The following is an 18840-nucleotide window of genomic DNA, read 5'->3' on the forward strand; positions in this document are numbered from 1 at the left end:
GTCATTTTTATAATATATTGTTAATTGATATGCAACATAAGTTGTTAATCGATACGCAACATTCCAGGGTACAGAGTAAAGTCCCATATAAGTTCACAGGTGTAATGATTGTACATCTTAATTGACAGAGCCATCATTCCAAACGTATCACTTTGTGTTGAAAACATTGAGAAGCCTCTATACTACCTATTTTGAAATGTGCAATTAAGCATTGTCATCAATGGTTTTCCCTCTGTGCTACAAAACATTATCAGTTATTTCTCCCTTCTAGCTGCAATCCATAACTATCTCCCACAGCATTTGAATAAGCTAGAGGAACAAAAGTATCCAGAGCTCTAACCCATGCCCAGCCATGTCATATGCTCCATCCACCAACTCAACACACAGCCATTGAACTTTACTCTTGAAAGACACTGTGCCTTCTACTGTGTGGAAGAAACAGTGCTAGTCATCAGGAGTTCATCATCTTCCAGGGAGATCCTCTGTGAGGAGCTAGCACAGTGATGGCAGGTTTGCTGAGGAGTGTGACCAGTGTTGAGACTCAGAAGAAGAAGCAGGAGATTCCAGCACCAAGATTCAATTCAGTTGGTATACACATCAGCATGAACCTGTTCATTGGCTTCCTGTCTTTTTGCACCATCTGGATTCTTCATGGAGATGCTGTATAGCTATTGTTGTCCTTGCTCTTAGTTTACATTTCTTTAAATATCCAGCTTTAAGACACTTTCTCATGTCTACCCAGTGTTTGGCCAGGATCTGACCTTTGAGCCCTGTGCTCTGCACATCATAATCACAGAGTCTACTCTGAATGCACCCTGGTCCAAGAAACTTGTGTGGCTATCCACAGTTCGTTCAGTCAACCCTTCCGGACAGTGTGATCACTTGGATTTGTGCTAGAAGAGGAATTTGACCTACTTCTGTGAGGGTGGATGGTTTGCCAACCACAGCTGGATTTTCCAGGTGATAGGAATGGCCTTAGAAAATGCGGGGCATAGATACAGGTTTGGAGAGTGATAGGTAGTTAGGTGAATCATAGAACAAAGGAGTGAATCATAGATTATGAACTTGGGAAATGTAAGACTGTGTGTCCTACTTAGGGTTACTATTGCTATGATGAAACACCATGATCCAAAGCAATTAGGGAAGGAAAAGATTTATTTGGTCTGTACTTTCACAGTATAGTGCATCATTAAAGGAAGTCAGAACGTGAACTCAAATGGTAGAAACTTAGAGGCAAGAGCTGATACCTCACCATCTTTGTGCAGTCTCTCCTATTATCAATATCTTTTCAAAGTGGAACATTTGCTACAGCAGATGAGTTTTCATATCACAGTCATCTAGAGCCTAGTATGCATTGGATCTGTATAGAGTGAACATTAGTGTTGATACTGTAACACTCTTTGGTTTGAAAATCTATATACCAATATGTATGACACATTTTCACTGCCCTAAAAATCATCCCCCTCTCTCCTATGACCTCTAAAAATAGCAGATGTTTTTATTGACTTTATGGCATTGCTTTTTCTAGAAGGCCATGTGTAAGAATCATGCAGGATCCTTTTCTGATGGGCTTCCTTTACTTAGCAACATGGATTTACAATTCCTTTGTGTCTTTCCAAGCACCATAGTTCATGAGCTTTTATTTCTGAATAAAACCCGTTGTCTGAATGCTCCAAAGCTTACATGTACCTGCTTAACTGAGGAACACCTTACTTTCTCCCAACTGTTGACAATTATGAATTAAACTGTTATATACATCCACATGCAGGGTTGTTGTTGTTGTTGTTGTTGTTGTTGTTGTTGTTGTTGTCAATTAAGGATTCTAATGACTTTGAGTAAATGTCAAGAGGCACACTTTCTGGCTAGCATGGCAAGAATTGCTAGCTCTACAGGAAACTAGCTAAATACCAAGCAGTGTTCTGTATTCCTTACAGTGTTAATGTGGTTCCATTGCTGCACACCCTCTCCAGCATCTTGGATGGATTTTGGTCATTGTAGTAATTGCATTGTTCATCTATATTTAAACCAATTTAACCCAAAACATTCAGGTAATCCAGGACACAATGAAAAGACCGAATCTAAGAATAAAAGGAATAGAAGAGAGAGAAGATTCTCAGCTCAAAGTACCCAAAAAACATCTTAAACAAAATTATAGAAGAAAACTTCCCTAACCTAAAGAAAGAGATGGCCATAAATGTACAGGATATAAGAACACCAAATAGATTAGAACAGAAAAGAAAATCCTCTTGTCATGTAATAATCAAAACACTAAATGCACAGAACAAAGAAAAGGTATGGAAAGCTCTAAGGGGAAAAGGCCAAGTAACATATAAAAGCAGACCTATCAGAATTACACCAGACTTCTCAACTGAGATACTAAAAGCCAGAAGAGCCTGATCAGAGGTCATGTAGACCCTAAGAAGACATAAATGCCAGCCTACGCTACTATTCCCAGAAAAATTCTCAATCAACATAAATGGAGAAACCAACATTTTCCAGGACAAAACCAAAATTAAACAATATGTACCTATTAATTCAGCCTTACAGAGGATTGCAGGAGGGTACCTACATCAAAGAAAAAGCAAGATGTTAATCAACTCACAACAAAGCCAAAAGGAGAGAATTACATGCACATAATTCCACCTATAACAACAGACATAACAGCAACTAACAATCATCTGTCTTTAATAGCTCTCAATATCAATAGACTCATTTCTTCAATAAAAAGACGTAAGCTAACAGACTGGATACACAAACAGAACACAGCATTTTCTGCATACAGGAAACACACCTCAATAACAAAGATAGTCACTACCTCAGAGTAGAAGGCTGGAAAAACAGTCTTCCAAGCTGGAGTTGCCATCCTAATATCCAATAAAATAGACTTTCAACCAAAAGTTATCAGCAAAGATGGGGATACATAGTTCATAATCATCAAAGAAAAAAATCCACCAAGATGAACTCTCAATTCTGAACATCATGCATTAAATGCAAAGTCATCCATATTCATCAAGTAAACACTACTAAAGTTCAAAACATATATTGAACCCTATACAATAATACAACACCCCATTCTCACCAATGGACAGGTCATCTAAACAGAAACTAAACATAGACACAAGGAAACTAACAGAAGTTACGAACCAAATGGATTCAACAGATATACACAGAACATTTCACCCCAAAACAAAAGAATATACCTTCTTCTCAGCAACTTACAGAGCCTTCTCCAAAATTGTCCATATAATTGGATACAAAATAAGCCTCAATAGACACAAGAAGATTGAAATAACTCTTTGTATCAGATCACCATGGACTAAGGCTGGACTTTAACATAACAGAAAAAAACAAAAAGCCCACACAGTCATAAAAACTGAACAATTCTCTACTCAATGATAACTTGGTCAGGGAAGAAATAAAAAAAATTAAAGACTTTCTAGAATTCAATGATAGTGAAGGCATAACATATCCAAACTTAGGTGGCACAGTGAAAGCAGTACTAAGAGGAAAATTCATAGCACTAAGTACCTTCATAAAGAATTGGAGAAAGATCCTATACTAGCAACTTAATAGCACACCTGAAAGCTCTAGAACAAAAGGAAGTAAACACACCCAAGAAGAGTAGACAGCAGGACATAGTCAAACTCAGGGCTGAAATCAACCAGTTAGAAACAGAGTAGGATACAAAGAATCAACAAACCAAGAGCTAGTTCTTTGAGATTATCAACAAGGTAGACAAACCCTTAGCCAAACTAAATAAAAGGCACAGAGACAGAGTCCAAATTAACCAAATTAGAAATAAAAAGGGAGACATAAAAATAGAAACTGAGAAAATTTTTAAAAGATCATCAGGTCTCACTATAAAACCTGAAAATCTAGATGAAATAAATGATTTTCTAGACGATAGCATATACCAAAGTTAAATCAAGATCAGAGACATTTTAGTTTATACTTTGTGCTATGTTAACCCAGCCCCAGCAGGTAAGATAGATCAGAGCTCCTCGCTTGGCCTTTTGTTAGCCCTGACCATGCCTCTCTAACTTGCCATGCTTCTGTGAGGCTTTATGCTTTCATCCCTGGGCATCTGCCAGTAGTCTCAGCCCATGTGCCCTGTCATGCTTGCTTGTACTGGCATCTCTCACCAGACAGTGGGCAGGAGACTCAGTGGACCCAGACTATGTAACTGTTTTCCACGGGCCTAAGCATTAGCTATGCTTTCTGCCAAGCAGAGTACTGGCTTTCCAAAGCAGATTGTGGCTCTTGGGAGAACTGTAGCCCGAGTTTCCTTCTCAGGCATTGCAGTTTAGCTGATCACAAAGAGCATTAGATTCAAAGCTGAATTTTTGGGGAGGGCTTTGCCTCTCTGTCCAGTCACTTGTCTCAGATAATTTGGTTCTATGCCCAATGTAAGGTCTGCCAAAATGTAGTACAACTAATTTAAGCTTGTACCCTACTAGCTTACAAATAAATGAGATTCAGAGTATGGTTATTTCATTTGGCTTTGACAATTGCTGGAGGTCACCTCTAATCTAGTTTTCTAGCTGCAGGGATGGCTACCTCCCCAGCGTTGTACCACAGATTCTTGTTATTGTCCTGGACATGCACTCATGGTTCCTGTACCCTCATGGTAGCTTTCTCCCCTTCTAGTTCTTCTTCTGTCCCCCTAGTCTCTCTTCCTCCAACCAGGTCACTCCAAACCCTCCAACCTTTAATCCTTCCAGTAATTGTCTAAACCCAATTTCATTTAACCAACAGTTTTAAATCAAGGAACAAGGTTTTCACAACAAAGCTTATAAAATATGAAAAGTCCTGTAGGCCTAGAACTTCAGGTATAGAAATTAGCATTACAATTCACAGCGATAGACCAACCTTCAACATCAAGGTATTGTTATTCACTGATGATATGACTGTATACATAAGAAACTCCCAAATTCTACCAGAGACTCCCTACAGCTGAAAACAACTTCAGCAAAGTGGCAGGATATAAAATTAACTCATAGAAACCAATGGTTAAATAAAAAATAAAAGAAATAGGGGGAAAAACACCCTTCACAATAGTCACAAATAATAAAAAATTTGCTGTAACTCTGACCAAGCAAGTAAAATATCTGCATGATAAGAATCTCAAGTCTCTGAAGAAAGAAGTCAAAGAACTCAGAAGATGGAAAGATCTCCCATACTCATCGGTCAGTAGGATTAACATAGTGAAAATGACCAGAGGCCCAGAGAGCTAGGAGAATAAACCGAAATACGAAGCTGCAAGGGGTGGGGTTGAGGGAGGGGAAAATCTCTAGAGAGTCCCAGAGAGCTGGGATGGGAGGCTCCCAGGATTCAGTGCGGGTGATCTTAGCTGAAAAGCCCTTTACTGGCGATATAGAATCTGAAGAGATCACCTCCAATAGTCAGACAGGACCCCCAGTGGAGGAATGGGAGCACAAACCCACTAATAAAAAACATCTAACCCCAAATTGCTCCTGTCTAAAAGAAATACTAGGACAAAAATAGAGGAAAGACTGAGGGAATGGCAGACCAGAGACAAGCCCAACTTGGGATCCATAGGTGGGCACCAAATCCTGACATTATTACTGATGCTATGTTGAGCTTAGTTTGCCTCTCCTCTGAGAAGCTCTACAGGTAGCTGAGACAGATGCATATAGTCACAGACAAGCATTGGAGGGAGGTCAGGGGCCCCTCCCTGGAGAAGGATTGAAGGAAATGAAGAGGATGGCAACTGCATAGGAAGACCACAGTGCCAACTAACCTGGACCTCTGGGAGCTACCAGAGACTGAGCCACCAACCAAAACTCTTCCTCAGCCCCCAGCACATGTGTAGTATAGGGCTCCCCTGTCTATCCTCAATGGGAGAGGAGCACCTAATCCTGTAGAAACTTGATGCCCCAGGGTGGGGAAATACCAAGGGGACACCTATTCGTCTGCTCAGAGGCGAAGTGGAGAGGAAATGAGGGAAGAACTCTGCAAGGAAGTAAATAAATAAAATAATTCATAATTTAAAAAAGCTTAGCATATCAATTCTTTCTTTCATAGACAATGGCTTTGGTATTGTAAAATGCCATCAGTGAACAGAGTCACTCAGAATATCTTGCACACCATTTTCTAGGAATTTCACACTTTTCCATCTTATAGTTAATCACACAATCTATTTTTACTAGTTTTCAACCTAAATTGTGTTAGTGTGTTGGGGATGCAGCTTAGAGGCAGAGAATGTCCTTGCTTTTCACAAGGCCATGGTTTCGATCCTCAGCATTATACAAATACATTTATTTGTAACTGGTTCATAAAAATTTGGTCATATGAATGGGTGTGGTGGCTTGACCATGCTTTGCCCATGGGAAGTGGCACTATTAGGATGTATGCCATTACTGGAGGGAGTGTGTCAGTGTGGGAGTGGGCTTTGAGGTGCCTAAGCACAAGTTCTGCTTAGTGGGGAAGAGAGGTTCACTCCTCTCATCTATAAGAATAGGTGGCTTATTTCTTTTTAATTGCCTGTGTAATAAAATTGATTTTTAAAAAATCTTTGAACCAGACTTGCATACCTGGGACAGAAACCACGTATTGATGGTGTATAGTTTCCTCTTGCCAGCATTGGCTTTCAGTGCTAATGCTTTGTTGAGACACTTTGCATCTATAGTCATTACTGACTGGGATGCTTACCACTGTGGCTGTCCTGGCTGGCCAGCAAGCTCCAGGGATCCACTTGGCCATGCTGACTATTTACAAACATAATATCCTTTCTTCTTTCCCAATCTGTTTTCCTTCTATTTTACTCTCTTGACTTAATGCATTAGCTTAACTTCTGATATGTAGAAAAGGGACATGTTTACCGTGCTCCTGATCTTAGTGTGGCCCCAGCTTATTAAATTAATATTGTGGGTGCTTTGAGGAGGAGGTCAGGCTTTATTTTTAACCCAATCAGGGAATTGTCTTGGTGGGCTACACACTGTTGCTGGGACATGATATGTTAATATTGATCTAAAGTTCTCTTTCATTATAATGTTTTTGTAGGGAGCCATTCTGAGCTATATAATCACAAAGGATGTGGGGAGCAGGTGTGGCGGTAGTCCCAAGATGGCGCCCGGGACTGCAGCTAAGTCTCATGACTAGCACCTGACTTCCTCACACACCTGAAACTAGCCACGTCCATTGTGAGAGCTGCGCAGGTGCACCATGACGCAAGATCAGGCCATGTGACAAGGACCTATGAACTGAGATTACGCAGTCTGGACTGAGGAGGCGGAGTTGAGGGAGGATATAAGGGAGTGTGCTCAGGGGCTAGGAGAGAGAAGGAGGAAGGGAAGAAAAGAGAGATTGCTGCTTGTGTGCAGAAAGAAAGGTTCCTGAATAAACTGCTTTGAGAAGAACGCTGTGTCGTCGCTCTTTTCTGCGGGTAGGAGACAGAAGCGATAAGTGGTAGTCCATATGGGGACATTCGTTCAGAACTCATCACGGTCAGGGCAGCTAGCCAGTAAGTTTCCAGGTAAGTGGGATGAGAAAAGCTCTCGGATTGAGACTATAAGGTTCCTGGTTTGGGACAGGTCACAAAGCTCTCGGATTGAGATTATAAGGTTTCAGGGTGGCTAGCCAATAAGTTCCCAGATTTTGGGATGGGGGTTAAGTTCTCGGATTGAGACAATAATGTTCCTGGTTTTGGGACAAATTGCACCAAGCACCATGGGAAATTCTACATCAGGGCACACAGTTTGCCAAGCTCTCAAAGACTTACTGAAAGTAAAAGGAATTGGGCTGAAAAAGGAGACCCTGAAAAAATGTTTAAAAAAGCAGTGGAGCAGGTTGCTCCATGGTTTCCGGTGACAGGACATTTTACAATGCCCAGTTGGGAGAAATTAGGGAAAGATTTGAGGTTTGCCAAGGAGCAGGGGGTTTTACCAAAAGGAGTGCTGCCAGTGCGGAAATTAGTGAAAAATTGCACAGGTGTGGTGCGGAGCTCCAAAAGGGAAATGAGGCACTAAATCAGGTTAGGGAGGAACGTTCTCAAAAATCAGAGACCGAAGGAAATTCTAGCGAGGGGAAATGTCGGAAGATGATCTGGAAAGCATCGCCGACAGCTTAGAGAAAGTGAAACTAAAGGTAGAACCATCGGCTCGAGGGATGCCTCATCCGCCTCCGTATGCTCCGGGCAGGGCAGAGGGACGTAGCTTACACCCGGAAATCTGGAGAGGTTTTGCATTACTGCAGCCATTGTTACCCTTATAGCAGTTTCTGCCACAGCAGCCGTTGCTGCGGCCATATCCCTTACCTCCGTAGTACAGAGTGCGGCAGCTGTAAGTAATTTATCCGCAGGTGTTGCAGAAGCTTTAGATGTTCAGAGTAATATTAATAGTCAGTTGAAAGCGGGAATTTTGCTGCTGTATCAAAGGGTCGATTTGCTCCAGGAACAAGCAGATATTATGATGGAGTTAATGCAATTGGGTTGTGAGTGGAAATATTCAGGACTGTGTGTCACCTCCATACCATTTGTGAATGTCAGTCGTGCTGCTCAGATATCCCGTAATATATCTCAGTATCTTACAGGAATTTGGTTTCAACACTTTGATGGACTAGTCCAGGAATTGAGACAATCCATCATCCATATCAACTCCACTCAAGTGGATGGTCACCATGGAAGTGGTGGGAAAGGGGAAATCCTACCTCTCTGCTGGCTCCTATTGGAGAAATGCTTATTTCTGGTTCTGGGTTCCATAGGTAGGATATCTGGGTCCCTTCGGTGGGACACCATCTAGTTTTTCCCCTCTATGTCTATTGTCTGTCCTTGGTGCACCAAGCTGTCCATGTCTGTCAGTTTAGGTCTGTGGTTTTTGTTTCTCATTGCTTAAATGTTTTATGTTTCATGTTCAAAAGAGAAAATGGTAAAAACTTTATCTGCTGGTCATTCATGCCTTGATTTGGTTTTAACTCATTTCAAAAAAGGAACAAATGAATAAAAAGCAGTTTCAATAGGCCCTTGGAGCCCTGTACCTGTAGCTAGGAGCCTAGGTCAGCTGGAGAAGCCCAGGGACTGAGCGTCTCCATGAGCTGTTCTTAAAGGCACCAGCAGCTCCTCAGTTTCTATGGTACGGGAGCTGATGGCTGTTTCTCTTAGAAAAATCCCTGACTTATTATTAGACTTAGCAGGTGACAAGATGCTTCTCTTAAAATCACAGCTAGAAAAGTAAAAATGGTGTTTGGTCTAAATATTAAAAATATGTGTAGCCACTTCAATTTTGTTTCTGATTGGTTTTAAATGTATAAATATGCTCCACATGCCTTGGTCATGGATTATTGGCTTTTAAGTTATTGGAGATGGTTTAAAAAAATGTAACATTGGTAACAGAAAGTTGGCATAAAACTGGTAATTTGGATAGAGTCATTCTAGACAACATGTGGCATGAGCCAATCTAGGGAAACAGGTCTAAATTGGGATAATATTTTTATGGAACTCTTATCATAGAAACCTGGCTTCTAAAAGATTTTAAGGCAATGTCTCTTTGTTGAGGTATTGGAGACTGCACCATCATGTGTTCATATCTAGGAATTGGCAGTCAAACCTTGTAGCATGAAGGATAGACTCGGTGTCTATTTTGGATTTTGGAGACTAGATTGTTTGTTGGAGGTTGAGTTTTGCTTTCCAAAGTTGTGGTTTGCCCTGAAGTTATCTGTATTTTGATACTAATTCTACTGCCCCAAAGACAGCTGCCTAGTCACATACTCAGAACTCAGGTGACTTTCCAAAGCTGTGGTTGTGGTCTGGTGTTACAAGGAGAATTTAAGGATTATGATTAAGGATTGCCAGTGTTACATTAACTAACTTAAACTTATTTGTAATTAAGAAAAAATCAAACAGGTAGAGACTGTTACAGGATTTACGAAGGCTTTATGAGGTTTTAGAACTTTTGAGAGCATTACAGCCTGTTTGCGTACTCCAACTGCCATTTCAAGATAGATTTAGAGGATTGTTTTTATGCAGTTTGTTTACGTCCTGGCGATTGTGAGTTTTCATTTCGTGAGCTTGCTTATAATTTTACAGAGCCCATGAAGAGATATCATTAAAAATTTTACAAAAGAATGGCTAATAGCCTTGTATTATGTAATTTTGTTGCTTCTTCAATGTAAGAAGTTAGAACTTTGAATCTTTCAGTGTATGTGGAAATTATTACTACAAACCTTTGCTCTCAAAATGAGCTTTAATATTTGGGGAGTAGCTGTTGCTCCAGAAAAGAATTTTAAGCTTCTAAGGATATGTTAATTGGCTAAGTACCTCACCTTACCAGAGGACTTAAGCCTTTGTTTGTTATCCTCATTGGAGATAAAGTTTCAGTTGTGTTAATACAGAATTATAGGCTAGAGTCTTGAAAGTATTTTTAAATGGTAATGGAGTTGATAACACACCCTCATGAAAAGAGGAAGACTCCATTTGCTTACTCTCCACTCCCAGCCTCGCCCTGCCGGCTCACGGATTTCTAAGGCTGAATCTGGACCATATTTACATGATTTGACATTTCTAATTAATGTTTATGTTTAGGTAAATAAAGCTTGTGAGGGGCTGGAGAGATGGCTTAGTAGTTAAGAGCACTAAGTACTGTTCCTAAGTACTGTTCTTTTATAGGCCATTTAAGAACTCAAACTGGATTGCCTGGACCGTCTAGCAAGGGCAATGCCACAATAAATTTATTACCAGGCAGATTATAGGCCTTACATAAGAACAATTAGTCAAACAATCTCATTTTTTATATCATTAAAACAATAATGCTGGAGACAATAATTTGGTGTACAAGTCAAATTATAAATACAAGTGCTCAGTGTCCTCAATTTCTTCCTGTATCACATAATAGTGTTAATTCTTGAGGACTTTTCTTACTAAATAATACCTTAATAATATCTTAATAAGTAAAAAGGGGGAGTTATATTCCTGTGTGCTATACAATTATTTAATAATACTCTTTTTTTTCAATTTTATAATTTGGATGCCAAGGAACACTCTGAGTGTTTATGGCACCCTACAACTAGGCATACTTCTGCCTAGGTGAAATAGAAAGATCCACATATTGGCATGATCCTGTTCAGGTATTTTTATGGGGAAGAGGGCATGTTTGTGTTTTTCCCACAGGATGCTGCAGGAGTGTGCCAGCTGCCCGAGTGGCTGGTGAGACATGCTGATCCTAGGAGCATGAAGATTCAGCTCTTGTGCTTCAGGTCCCTAGAATCATTCCTGTGCCCTTGGAGAAAGATGGAGGATTCCCCCTCATCTTTAGTACAATTGGAAGGTCTCACTAAGAGCCCTCCACAGCTTCAAAGCTAACCAGCCTCTGGTTCCTAACAGCTGAAGCTTCCAGACTCACAGGTGAACAAGACGAGGTGACCACCACATATCGAGAAAGGCTCAACTTCCACAATCTCCTAAAGTAAAGCCATCTGGCCCCTACCCTTTCGTCCCTGGGCTTTTGGGAGGAATGGTAAAATGCCCCAAGGTAGCCATCTCAATGACGGGCAACTTCCTCTAGCCCCTGACCAACCTAAGACACGGGGCCTTGAGGATGACAAGGTAATCTTACGATGAGTAAGGCTGGGATTTGAGAGGTCGATCCTAAGACAGAGATGGCTACACCTCTTTTGGTCATTTGCTCCTCTGCCTAGTTTCTCCCTGGAAATCTTAATGGTCTTCTATAAAAGAAAAAAAAGGGGAGATTTCTTTTACTTTCAGTAAGTCTTTGAGAGCTTGGTGAACTGTCTGCCCTGATGTAGAATTTCCCATGGTGCTTGGTACAACTTGTCCCAAAACCAGGAACCTTATCGTCTCAATCTGAGAACTAAACCCTCCTCCCAAAACCTGGGAACTTATTGCAAGCAGCAATCTCTCTTTTCTTCCCTTCCTCCTTCCCTTCTCTCTCTCCCAGCCCCCGAGCACACTCCCTTATATCCTCCTTCAACTCTGCCTCCTCAGTCCAGACTGCGTAATCTCAGTTCATAGGTCCTTGTCACATGGCCTGATCTTGTGTCATGGTGTGCCTGCACAGCTCTCACAATGGACGTGGCTAGTTTCAGGTGTGTGAGGAAGTCATGTGTTTTGTCTTTTATCTCGATGTTCTGGTAACACAGACCTCATAAAATATGTTGAGAAGTATTCTCTCTTCTGAAAGATTATTATACAGGATTTTCATGGTATATTTCTTTAATGTTGGTAAAAATTATCTGTGGACCTGTCTGGGTTTACTGCTCTTGATTTTGGTGGGTTATTAACTCTTGACCCAATTTCTCTACTGCACACAAATCTACCCAGGCTGTCTGATTCTTTTAGTGTGGATTTTTAGCAGATTGTATTTTTCAAGGCATTGCTGTATTTCATTTATGCCTTCAAGCTTGAAAGTGTGAAAGTTTTCACCAAATTTCTTTGCTATGCTAATATTTGTGGGATCTAAGTCACTTCCTCTTTTTTCTTTTTAACATTACTAATTTATTCTCTATACCTTTTTTAAGTCTAGATAGAGGCTTATATACCCCTCCTCAATCAGCTTTGGATATTATTGGAATTTTTCCTACTCATTTTCTATTTTCAGTTTTGTTGATATCTCCTCCAATATTCGTTATTTTTTTCTTCTGTTCACTTTTTTTTTCTTTTTCTTTTTTTTCGGAGCTGGGGACAGAACCCAGGGCTTTGCGTTTGCTAGGCAAGTGCTCTACCACTGAGCTAAATCCCCAACCCCTTCTGTTCTGTTATGATTACTGCTTTTCTAGCTTCCTAAAATAGCAGCTCATGTAACTGATCTATTTTGTGTGTATTTGGTGTGTGTTTGAGTGTGTGCTGAAGTGTGAGAATGTACACATATATGCATGTTTTTGCACTTTTGTGTGAAGGTCAGAGGTTAACGTTTGGTGTCTTCCTCGGTGCCCCTCCACCTGTTTTTCCTTTGAGACAGTGTCCCTTGATGGACCTAAAGCTCATAGATATGGCAAGACTGGCTACCCGCAAGTTGGGTTTACAGATGTTTGCTACCACACCAGGCTTTATATGAGGGGATTTGGGCTCAACTCTTCATGTTCGTGCAGCACCTTATTGAACCATCTCCCCATCCCTTCATTTCAGATAATTTTTGCATCTGTGTATTTAATAATACAAAAGTTTACCTTAGATTCTTTTTCTTACTCAATTTCGCCTAAAATTTTTACTTTCTGAAAAGTACTTTTTCCTGAGTTTTCCTTTTAGATTTGTGTATTTAGAAATATATCCCTTAATGTCCAACTATTTAGGGGCTTTCCTGGGTTTTTCTCACTTGTTTGTGGGTTAATTTATTCAGAGCCAGAGACCAAACCTTGTTTGCCTCTTAGTTTTAAAATGTATTCATGTGTGCTTTAGGAACATGATGTGCCCATCTTGGTGACTATTCCACATAGGAATAAAACAATGTGTCTTGTCTTCCTAGATAAATAACTCTTTTTTTTTAAATTGATGTGGACCTCAGGTAAATAGCTTTTTAGAAGTTGATTTTGTCCTACTGACTGACATTGACAGGTGTTTGAATTCACCTTGATAATTTTTGCCAGCTGACTCTTCATTTCTTTTCTTTTTTTTCTTTTTTTCTTTTTTTTTTCAGAGCTGGGGACCAAACTCAGGACCTTGTGCTTGCTAGGCAAGCGCTCTATCACTGAGCTAAATCCCCAACCCCACTGACTCTCTTTCTAACAGATGTGTTGATCTCTACAACACTAAAAGGTAAGGTTTGCAATAACTTAGATAGTTATCAGTATTACTGTAAAAGAAATGACTGAAAACAGCTGTCAAGTAATGTAATGATGAGGTTGAGGAGGAGGATTTGATGGTCCTTTGATTGGGTCTCAGGGTCTCATCGGTAAACTTCACAGCTGTTTTCCACATCTCTTTTCTCACTCATAGCTGGATGAGTAGGTTATCTGAGGTACTTTCCCAAGTGGAAAACCTGAATAGCTGAGATTGGCATTTACCCCACTCAGAGTCACAAAGGCACCAATTCGAAGTAAAAGCCCAGTGGGTTCCACTCAGGTTGACTCGTTTCCTCTGAGAACACTGCATTCTGGTTTTTTCAAAATGGCAGATTTCCCTCCTCTTGCCAGTCCCTGTGGGAAGACATATTTTCTATGAGAACCTCCTCATACTCCTGGGGTGTGTGTGTGTGTGTGTGTGTGTGTGTGTGTGTGGGTGTGTGTGCGTGTGCGCGTGTGTGTTAAGATCCACCATAACTTGGTTCCAGGAGTCTTTGAATCAGATTTCTTTACTCTTAGACTCATGGGATTGATCAGTGATAATTGGCTGGTTTCAGGAGGGGTTCCTGCTTAAGAGAGCCTATTTTGGTAAGTCTCTGTTGACTCCTGTTTCTGGGACAGGAGTGTGTTGGTGACATCATTTTCTTTGTGGGTGTAAGAAAGGATGGTATTTTTGTTTATTTGTTTTTGTTTTTGCTTTTTTTTTTCAGTTACTGAGCTTTGATTTTTTAAACCATCTTTAGAGCAAAGCAATGACTTGCAAGTTTTTCATGTGTAAACATGAAAATGGAATTCCTTCTGCTTTTTTTCACTTGCTTTTTTGAAGTGCTGGGAATTGAACCTACCTAGGTGAATGCTTGTAGCTGAGCTTAAGCCCCAGCCCACTCTACTAATCGTTTAATTAGATTCTTTGTGCTATTGAGAACTCAGAACTTGTATATTCTGGGTGTATGATCAGATATTGCCCTTATAATTTCCAAGTATTTTCTCCCATTCAGTAGTTTTGTTTCACTTTTTTAATGTTTGAAAAACTTAATTTTACTGGAACATGGTCTATCTGTTTTATCTTTAGTTGCCCATAACTTTTGCATCTAAAACTCTTACCAAATCCAAGGCCATCAAAAAATATCCTGAGGGTTTCTTAAACCCTTTGTTTCCTCAATTTCAACATTTAGAGGCATCTTCAAAGTATGGTTTTATTAAATTATCACACCAAATCTATGTGATATTCTTGTCTCCCTTTATAGATAATCTAAGTTAAAAATAATAATTTTTCCCAACTCCACAAGGATTAAATTGATAGACCAGATATTTGAACTATTGCTTCCAAATTCTTGATATATATAACTGTGATGAAGAGAGTGTTCCAGACCAACCAATAATTCATCAGGTTTCCAGCAGTTCCCCAAGTCATAAATTATCCTCAAGAATCATCAGTCTCACACACTTCATTGTCATGAATAACTATGAAGTTTTGTGAATAAAAAGTATTAATTTGAATAGTACTCATGAGTATGAGCAAGGTTCAAACACTGAGCACATGGCAGCAGATAGTCCTAGGCAGTGTTCAAACAGAGTGTTGAAGGCTAGAAGAAAGACTGACCAGTTCTCAAGGGTTCTCTCATGATGATTCTTAAACTCTTATTCATTTAGGAGAAATGGAATACTTGCCTTTCCCTAAATTTTTTCTCAACTTTGAAAATCATCTCTAAGAGATTCTAAGAAGTAACTCTTGCATAGTAAAATTAATGCATTAATTAGATTCAGAACCAGATCTGTATTGCTCCTTCTGAAAAAAAAATCTTCACACCTCTGTCTACATCTGGTACTTCATAGACTGAAAAGGAAAGTGGTAAGAAAAACATCAATGGGTTTTATGACTAAGAGGCATCTAGGGAAGCATTTTAGGAGTGATTATGGGATGCATGAGTTTCATGCTTTTTTGCTACTGCAACACATTAGCAGAAACTCATTAACTTAAATCAGTACTCATACATGTTTTCATAGTTCAGGAGTTCAGAATTCCACAGTTTTCATGGGCCTTAAGTCAGTCTTTTTGGTAGGGCTAGCTCCATATTGTGATCCTGCATGAGTTTATGGTACTAGAGCAACATACAACATGCGCATTAGTTTAATAAAAAACAGATTCATTTCTCATCATTCCAAGAAAGTCTAAGATTAAAGGGTCAGTAGGATGGGTGTCTCTAAAGCCACTGCTTGAGATTATGACATTCCCTACACCAAGAAAAGTAGAAAACATCTTCACTTAGACAGTGTCAAGCTCAATTTTCCCTTTCTGGATGTGTTGATTTTCCAACTCGAGCCTTGTTTCTTTTCTTTAATGGTTCATTGACCTTCAAAAAGGGCTAGGGTCCATAGATGCCATTTAAAGCAATATTTAAACCACATTTTTTTTACTTTATTTTTGTTTTTAGTATACGTGTGTACACAAATGTAGGTGCTCATGGGGGCCAGAACAGGGTACATGATCACCAAAAGCTGGAGTTATATATGGAGTTATTTGCTGCTTGAGATGATGTTAGTGACTAAGTTTAGGTCCTTTGTAGGAGGTGCACATGTTAATTCATGTGCCATCTCTCCAGTCCCTAATCAACAATTTACATGTACTTTCCTTCCATAATGCTCCTTAAAGAAAGCATTTAAAGAATAATACAATACTCTCCATTAATGTGAAGCTTTACCACTATTCAATGAAGATTTGATATCATTGAACAAAAATCTTCCATAAATAGGACAATTCATAAAATTTAAGACTATACTCCCAGGTAACACTGATGAATTCTCACACCCATCATGTTCCACTGCGTTTTGGGCTATGAATAATCTTTTATCTAGTGTGGTCAAACTGCATAGAATATATACATTATTTACCTGGAGACCACCTTGATTACTATGTCAACTATGTTGATAACATGTATCCAAATAGTCCTTATTTTGCTTTAAAAGAAAACACAGTAGAGCAGTGGTTCTCCACTTGTGGGTCATGGATCCTTTGGGGGTTAAATAATCCTTACACAGGGATCACTTAACACCATTTGGAAAACACAGATATTTACATTACAGCTCATAGCAATAGCAAAATTACAGTTATGAAGTAGCAACAAAAATAATTTTATGATTAGGCATTACCACATGAGGAACTGTATTAAAGTGTCAGAGCAGTAGAAAGGTTGAAGACCACTGCTCCAGAACATTAGAAGATGATGCTGCCAATTTATATTTTCAAAAAGAAGCTATGAAGAGTTTTGAGTATCAGTTGATATCATCAAAAGAATAAACAATGTCACAGTAAGATATCTCAAGAGAGAGGTTATGCTCACATATGTATTTTATTGCAGTATATTATATTGCTCTGTGTTATTAATTGCTAATCTTTTAAGCATCTAATTTATAAGTTAAACTGTATCGTGGGTATTTTTTTTGTAAGAGATTCATAGTCTCTATAGGATGTGGTACTGCTGAAGTTTCAGCCACTCACTAAGGGTTTTGGAATGTGTCCTATATAGAAAAATAGGTTCACTTGTGCTTATAAAGGAGAAGTAGGCAGGATAACATCACATGGCATCTGTGGGAGTTAATATAGTGAATAAGCATAAGTCGTTGAAGACTGATTAAGGTTCAGGATCTGGGGAAATTGCAAAGAGAAGCTAAGTTTGCAAATATAATGAAAGGTTTGAATTAGGTAGTCCTAAATATGAAGATGTTACTGAGTTACCTGCTTAGGCCCACTGTAAACAAAAAATGTCCTTAAAACAAACAAACACAACAAACAAAACAAGCCAGAAGAGGGTGAGCAAGCTGCTAACCGCCCGAGGGATCCATTGTCTGCTCTTCTGGCCTCCATTGGGCCTACAAAAAAAGGCACATCCTGGTCTTATACACTAAAAACAACCAATTCAACACTGCCCACAGGAGGCTTGCCTCATGGGAAACATCCAGATTAGGCCTGCCTTCCCTGTACCTGCTTCACTAGGATCATCTAGGGAAAACCAGATGGTTAAAGTTCCATGTAAGAACACAAACAAGAGCGCAGGCAACATGACACCTTCAGAGCAAAGCTATCTCACTACAGGGAGCTCTGGATATTCTAACACAACTGAAGAAAAACTAAATGGCCTTCAATCCAAACTTATGAAGATGATAGATGCCTTTAAATAGGAAATCGATAAATCCCTCCCCAAAATACAGGAAAGTACAATCAAACAGGTAGAGGTCTTTAAAGAGGAAACAAATAAATTCCTTGAAGAAATAGAGGAAAGTACAATTAAACAGGTGAAGGAAAAAAATAAAATTGTCCAAGACCTGAAAATGGAAAGAGAAGCACTAAAGAAGACAATCTGAGGGAATCCTGGAAATGCAAAACCTAGAAAAGAGAAGAGGGACAGCGGATGAAAGCATCAGTACCAGAATGCAGGAGATGGATGAACAACTCTTAGAAGATAGGATACAAGAAATTATACATCAGTCAAAGAAAATGGGAAATCTAAAAAATTCCTGCCATAAAACATCCAGGAATCTTAGATACTATGAAAAGACCTAACCTAAGAATAATAGGAATAGAAAGTGAAGAGTCCCAGCTCCAAGGCCCAGAAAATATTCACAACAAGATCAGAGAAAAAAAACGTTCCCAACCTAAAGAAAGAGATGCCTATAAACATATAAGAAGCTTATAGAACACCAATTAGATTGGATCAGAAAATAAAATTCTCCCGCCACATAAGAATAAAAACACAAAATCCACAGGATAAAGAAAGTATATTAAAAGCTACAAGGGGTTGGGGATTTAGCTCAGTGGTAGAGCGCTTGCCCAGGAAGCACAAGGCCCTGGGTTTGGTCCCCAGCTCCGAAAAAAAAAAAGAACCAAAAAAACAAAAACAAACAAACAAACAAAAAAACCAAAAAAAAAAAAAAAAGCTACAAGGGAAAGAGGCCAAGTAACATACAAAGGGAGACTTATCAGAGTTATACCTGACTTTTCAACAGAGACTATAAAAGCTAGAAGGACCTGAACAGATATCTTATAGCCTCTAAGAAACTACAAGTGCCAACCTAGACTACAATACCCAGCAA

General features: G+C 39.4%; 1 long non-coding RNA gene across 2 annotated transcripts in view; it reads left to right on the forward strand.

Moving 5' to 3' along the window:
- Nucleotides 1-7296: 7296 nt before the first annotated feature.
- The window catches only part of LOC134482752 (uncharacterized), a 49156-nt gene continuing 37612 nt past the window's right edge, over nt 7297-18840 (forward strand). Inside the window, exons 1-2 of one of the 2 annotated variants that reach the window (XR_015641895.1) lie at nt 7297-7495; nt 13605-13723. This is a non-coding gene — a long non-coding RNA (uncharacterized LOC134482752). The remainder of the gene's footprint in view (nt 7496-13604; nt 13724-18840) is intronic. The other variant, XR_015641894.1, reaches the window with a different exon arrangement.

The sequence above is a fragment of the Rattus norvegicus genome, chromosome 17, assembly GCF_021556685.1.
Source record: "Rattus norvegicus strain SHRSP/BbbUtx chromosome 17, alternate assembly SHRSP_T2T, whole genome shotgun sequence".
Classification (NCBI taxonomy): domain Eukaryota; kingdom Metazoa; phylum Chordata; class Mammalia; order Rodentia; family Muridae; genus Rattus; species Rattus norvegicus.